This window comes from Convolutriloba macropyga, unplaced genomic scaffold (genome assembly GCF_964194025.1).
Source record: "Convolutriloba macropyga unplaced genomic scaffold, txConMacr16.3 SCAFFOLD_5593, whole genome shotgun sequence".
NCBI classification, from domain to species: domain Eukaryota; kingdom Metazoa; phylum Xenacoelomorpha; order Acoela; family Convolutidae; genus Convolutriloba; species Convolutriloba macropyga.
Window position 1 is genome coordinate 5,001 of NW_027452545.1, and position 6,105 is coordinate 11,105.

The window sequence follows — 6,105 nt, forward strand, 5'->3', positions numbered from 1 at the left end:
TCTTCCCGATGAGCTTTTCCCTGTTCATTCGCCATTACTAAGGGATTCTCAGTTGATTTCTTTTCCTCCCCTTACTGATATGCTTAAGTTAAGGGGGTTCTCTCGCCCAATTCAGGTTATGTAGTTGATTGTCTCTTAATTGGTTCACTGACCAATATGAGACAGAAACCGATTCAGCAGTTTTGTTCGCTACTACTATCAAACACAGGTCGAAGTTTCCATTCAGTCATTAATTCCAACTTTCAAATGTTGTTGTTTCAGCTTTCGCTTACTAGAAGCAACATAATACTCGCTGCAATACAGACCTCGGGAAACCCTCACCGTGAATAAGGTTCACTCACATATTTCACTACATTTTGCGTGGGATTGGAGATGAGGCTACTCGTTCTTGCTCAGTACTAGGCTGAAAATTAACGAAACTTCGTTACAAACGTTCACATGTTGATGTTTCCGCTTTCGCGTACTCGAAACAACATAATACTAGTCTTTGTAATTTAGTTTCATAATTTCAACTGTTCTCATGCAGAATTTTTGCTCATTCTTATCCCAAATTTTGACCTGGCTACTAGTTACACTCCTTGTACTTATTGCAAAATGACCACAAATTTCAACAGCTTTCACATGTTGCTGTTTCGGCTTTCGCTTACTACAGTCAACATAATACTCGTTGCAAAATAAGTGCTCGGCATCTGCAATTTTCCAAAGACGAAGTTTCGCCAGTTCAATTTTCGCTCGCCAATTATGGCTACTAATTCACACGGTACTGAGCTCAACAACATTAAATTTGTTCAGCAAGACTTTCACATGTTGATGTTTTGGCTTTCGCCTACTAGAAGCAACATAATACTCGTCTTGTTAGCTCATTCAATGAGAATAGCTTTTCCCGTTGAGAATTTTTGCCTTCAATTGGCGTTGTAGTGAGTTTGGCTACTCAGATCACCAAATACTTGTGACAATTCGAACCAGAAATGTTTTCAATTTTCACATGCTGATGTTTCGGATTCAACCTACTAGAAGCAGCATAATACTTGTATTCAACAATTTCTGTATCAAATCCCAGTTTTCTCTGGTGCATCTTTGCCAAACTATTCCAAACTGCCTGAGTCTGAATACCAATTACAGGTACTAGTAAATGCACGTTACTAAGGACTATATAGTTCTAGGTTACTGTACACAACGACGTTCACATGTTGATGTTTCAGCTGCCGCTTACTAGAAACAACATAATACTTATCGTGCATACCTTTCCATAACTTGTCCTTTTCAGATGCATTAGTTTCCCTTTGTCTTGGCTTCTACAGTCAGACTGGCTACTAGTAACAGCACAGTACTAATCACATATCGTTCTACAGTTTGCAGACAACTTTCACATGTTGATGTTTCAGCTTTCGCCTACTAGAAACAACATAATACTCGCTGTATACATTTGTAGTTCTCTATGTAACTTTCATGTGAAGAAGTTTCGCCAGTCTTTTTGACTGTCTCAAATCTGAGTCATGCTTAGGCTACTAGTTGCTTCATAGTACTTATCGCCTCGAGATCATTGAACAAAACTTGATTTTCACATGTTGCTGTTTCAGCTTCCGCTTACTAGAAACAACATAATACTAGTCTCATTAAGTTCCGTCTCTTTGCAATTTTCTTATGAAGAAAATTCGCCATCACAATGACTCCAGCAGTTCTTGATCAAGGAATGCAATCATTGATCAGAATGCTATTATTTGAATCGGTTCTGCTTTAAGTGTTCCAATTTTATTGGAAGCACCAACAATAGAACATCAATGTGTTCAATCGAGAGTTATATAACCCTGAATCGGACGCAGTCAACAGCCGAAGCCGAGACCGCCTTTTGCGTTAGAGAGGTCGGTAAACAAATCTTGCGATTCATACCGAATTAACACATATAGCTGTGCTCCTCTTCGTAAAGCGAGCCAAGTGATCCCCTGTTGAAGGATGTATTTGGACCAATCTAGTAGCATTTGGTTTCCAACAAGCTCTCCCAAGTTAGCTTACTTATTGGGCTTTTCAACCAATTCGGTTGGCTACAAGCATCATCAAAGTACTAGCCACAGTTTGATCGCAAAATTCTACGACTTTCACATGTTGATGTTTCGGCTTGCGCTTAGCCTACTATAAGCAACATAATACTAGTCATATCATAGAGCGTGATCAGCTTGTGACGTTCTCATGATGAAGTTTCACCAACAGTGTCTCACTTCGAGCTTAAATCCAGCTACTAGTAACTACACAGTACTGACTGCAACGATAACTTTTATCTATACCTTTCACATGCTGCGCTTTCGGCCAGGGCCTACTAACGTCAACATAATACTCGATATAAACTTTTGTTCATGATGCAGCTTCCCCATGCAGAAGTTTCGCCTTCAAATGCTCTCTTGGCCATATGACGTAAGAAAAGGTTACTAGTAACATCACAGTACTAGCCACAGTTTGATTGCAAAATTCTACGACTTTCACATGTTGATGTTTCGGCTTGCGCTTAGCCTACTAGAAGCAACATAATACTAGTCATATCATAGAGCGTGATCAGCTTGTGACGTTCTCATGATGAAGTTTCACCAACAGTGTCTCATTTCGAGCTTAAATCCAGCTACTAGTAACTACACAGTACTGACTGCAACGCTAACTTTTATCTATACCTTTCACATGCTGCGCTTTCGGCCAGGGCCTACTAACGTCAACATAATACTCGATATAAACTTTTGTTCATGATGCAGCTTCCCCATGCAGAAGTTTCGCCTTCAAATGCTCTCTTGGCCATATGACGTAACACAAGGTTACTAGTAACATCACAGTACTAGCCACAATTTGATCGCAAAATTCTACGACTTTCACATGTTGATGTTTCGGCTTGCGCTTAGCCTACTATAAGCAACATAATACTAGTCATATCATAGAGCGTGATCAGCTTGTGACGTTCTCATGATGAAGTTTCACCAACAGTGTCTCACTTCGAGCTTAAATCCAGCTACTAGTAACTACACAGTACTGACTGCAACGATAACTTTTATCTATACCTTTCACATGCTGCGCTTTCGGCCAGGGCCTACTAACGTCAACATAATACTCGATATAAACTTTTGTTCATGATGCAGCTTCCCCATGCAGAAGTTTCGCCTTCAAATGCTCTCTTGGCCATATGACGTAAGAAAAGGTTACTAGTAACATCACAGTACTAGCCACAGTTTGATTGCAAAATTCTACGACTTTCACATGTTGATGTTTCGGCTTGCGCTTAGCCTACTAGAAGCAACATAATACTAGTCATATCATAGAGCGTGATCAGCTTGTGACGTTCTCATGATGAAGTTTCACCAACAGTGTCTCATTTCGAGCTTAAATCCAGCTACTAGTAACTACACAGTACTGACTGCAACGCTAACTTTTATCTATACCTTTCACATGCTGCGCTTTCGGCCAGGGCCTACTAACGTCAACATAATACTCGATATAAACTTTTGTTCATGATGCAGCTTCCCCATGCAGAAGTTTCGCCTTCAAATGCTCTCTTGGCCATATGACGTAACACAAGGTTACTAGTAACATCACAGTACTAGCCACAATTTGATCGCAAAATTCTACGACTTTCACATGTTGATGTTTCGGCTTGCGCTTAGCCTACTAGAAGCAACATAATACTAGTCATATCATGGAGCGTGATCAGCTTGTGACGTTCTCATGATGAAGTTTCACCAACAGTGTCTCATTTCGAGCTTAAATCCAGCTACTAGTAACTACACAGTACTGACTGCAACGATAACTTTTATCTATACCTTTCACATGCTGCGCTTTCGGCCAGGGCCTACTAATGTCAACATAATACTCGATATAAACTTTTGTTCATGATGCAGCTTCCCCATGCAGAAGTTTCGCCTTCAAATGCTCTCTTGGCCATATGACGTAACACAAGGTTACTAGTAACATCACAGTACTAGCCACAATTTGATCGCAAAATTCTACGACTTTCACATGTTGATGTTTCGGCTTGCGCTTAGCCTACTAGAAGCAACATAATACTAGTCATATCATAGAGCTTGATCAGCTTGTGACATTCTCATGATGAAGTTTCACCAACAGTGTCTCATTTTGAGCTTAAATCCAGCTACTAGTAACTACACAGTACTGACTGCAACAATAACTTTTATCTATACCTTTCACATGCTGCGTTTTCGGCCAAGGCCTACTAACGTCAACATAATACTCGATATAAAATTTTGATCATGATGCAGCTTTCCCATGCAGAAGTTTCGCCTTCAAATGCTCTCTTGGCCATATGACGGAACACCAGGTTACTAGTAACATCACAGTACTAGCCACAGTTTGATTGCAAAATTCTACGACTTTCACATGTTGATGTTTCGGCTTGCGCTTAGCCTACTAGAAGCAACATAATACTAGTCATATCATAGAGCGTGATCAGCTTGTGACGTTCTCATGATGAAGTTTCACCAATAGTGTTTCATTCGAATTGGTTCTGCTTTAAGCTCTCCAATTGTTTTGGATGAACCAGTTTTGCCCTTCGAAGCCACTTTTGTGAGCTTTTGTGGGTCTTTACCAAGAGGATATACCTCAAGGCCTCTTTCAATTCCTTTAAGTTCTTTCAACTCCTTTACAGTTTCTAGGTTCACATAGCTGCAAACCTTATTTCTAGTTTTAAGTCTGGCCAACTTGGGGAGAGTTGGTGCAGACCGTGACCAATTCTAGTAGGATGCCACAACAAGAATGTGATCAACTTAGCTTGTCGATGAACCTGCCCCACATTCAAACAACTCTATCGCCTTTTCCTCGTATAGTTATATGCGAGGGCCTCTCATAGAGAGCGCTGTTAGCAACCTTTTCCACATAGACGATAAAGTTGTGAGTGTTTTGCACATGGCTGTTGTCATCACCACGTGACGAGTCAACTCAGCTTGACTCTCTACACTCCGACAAGCTTTGCACATACGCCTTTAGTTCAGTATGTGTCTTTAATCTGACTCCGGTGCCTCAAGCCGGAAAAATTGTCAGATTATGATCATTATCGGTTAGTCATCCCGATGCAAGATCGTATCGTACTGTCTTTGTCTACCTCCAGATTCCGAAGAACAGGAGGAGACTCTCCCAGACCTACATATCTGGGAGAATGTTCAGAGGGCGAGAAGCTGTGGATTACTCTCCCCTAAGAACTGACTAAACTTTACCCTCGTCCAAGGTAAGTTTATTTTAGCTAGCCTTCTATGTAAAGGATCTGAGGCTAAGCTGTGTTTTTTCGAGCCTTTGGCTCGGAGCAAGTTCAGTGGGCGCCCCGAGTAGCTCAACTCTTTCCCACTGAACAGCGCAACGCTCTGTCACTCGCTGGGATTTTTGCGTGTCGGTTCTAACCACGCGACTTGTGGACCTTTTTAGGCCTTTCTCATTCACAAGTCTATAGCTGGGCTTCTATAACCCAGCTTCTGAGATCTAGATAGCTGCAGTTCTGCTAGGCTGCTTTTGCTAACTAGTCTCCCTTTAAGCAGTCCCTTGCCATGACTGCTGAACTATGTATCCACACAAGTAGTTTTTGAGCTCGATACATAATTCGAGATTGGTTGCCAAGCAATCTCTAGCGACAGAGCGTCATGCGCACTACAGACATGGCCTCTACCAGCAGCCATGCCCGAAGGAATCAATCACTGATCCTTCCGCAGGTTCCCCTACGGAAACCTTGTTACGACTTTTACTTCCTCTAGACAATTAAGCTCGATCCGCTTCATCCCGTTGCCGGAGACCGAAGTCCCAACAGTAGGAATTTGCAATTCTTGCTTAACTATCCAATCAGTAGTAGCGACGGGCGGTGTGTACAAAGGGCAGGGACGTAATCCCTATGAGTTGTTGACTCATAAGTACCAGGAATTCCTGGTTCACGTCTGCAAGTTACAACAGACGATCCCCTTGAAGCGCTGTACTTTTCTCTGATTGCCCAGTCCATTTCGGACCAAGGGCTGAGTACTCAATCTAAAAGTACACAGTGTAGCGCGCGTGCAGTCCAGAACATCTAAGGGCATCACAGACCTGTTATAGCCTCACTTCATCTGCGGTATTTAATTCCGCATAGTTCCTCTAAGA

General features: G+C 41.8%; 1 non-coding gene and 1 pseudogene across 1 annotated transcript in view; both read right to left on the reverse strand.

The window, feature by feature from the left end:
* The window catches only part of LOC142357616 (large subunit ribosomal RNA), a 3,521-nt gene extending 3,401 nt beyond the window's left edge, over nt 1–120 (reverse strand). The window contains exon 1 of the ribosomal RNA XR_012761681.1: nt 1–120. This exon is cut by the window's left edge and continues 3,401 nt beyond it. This is a non-coding gene — a ribosomal RNA (large subunit ribosomal RNA).
* Nucleotides 121–1,803: 1,683 nt separating this feature from the next.
* Nucleotides 1,804–1,955, reverse strand: LOC142357615 (5.8S ribosomal RNA; annotated as a pseudogene).
* Nucleotides 1,956–6,105: the final 4,150 nt, after the last annotated feature.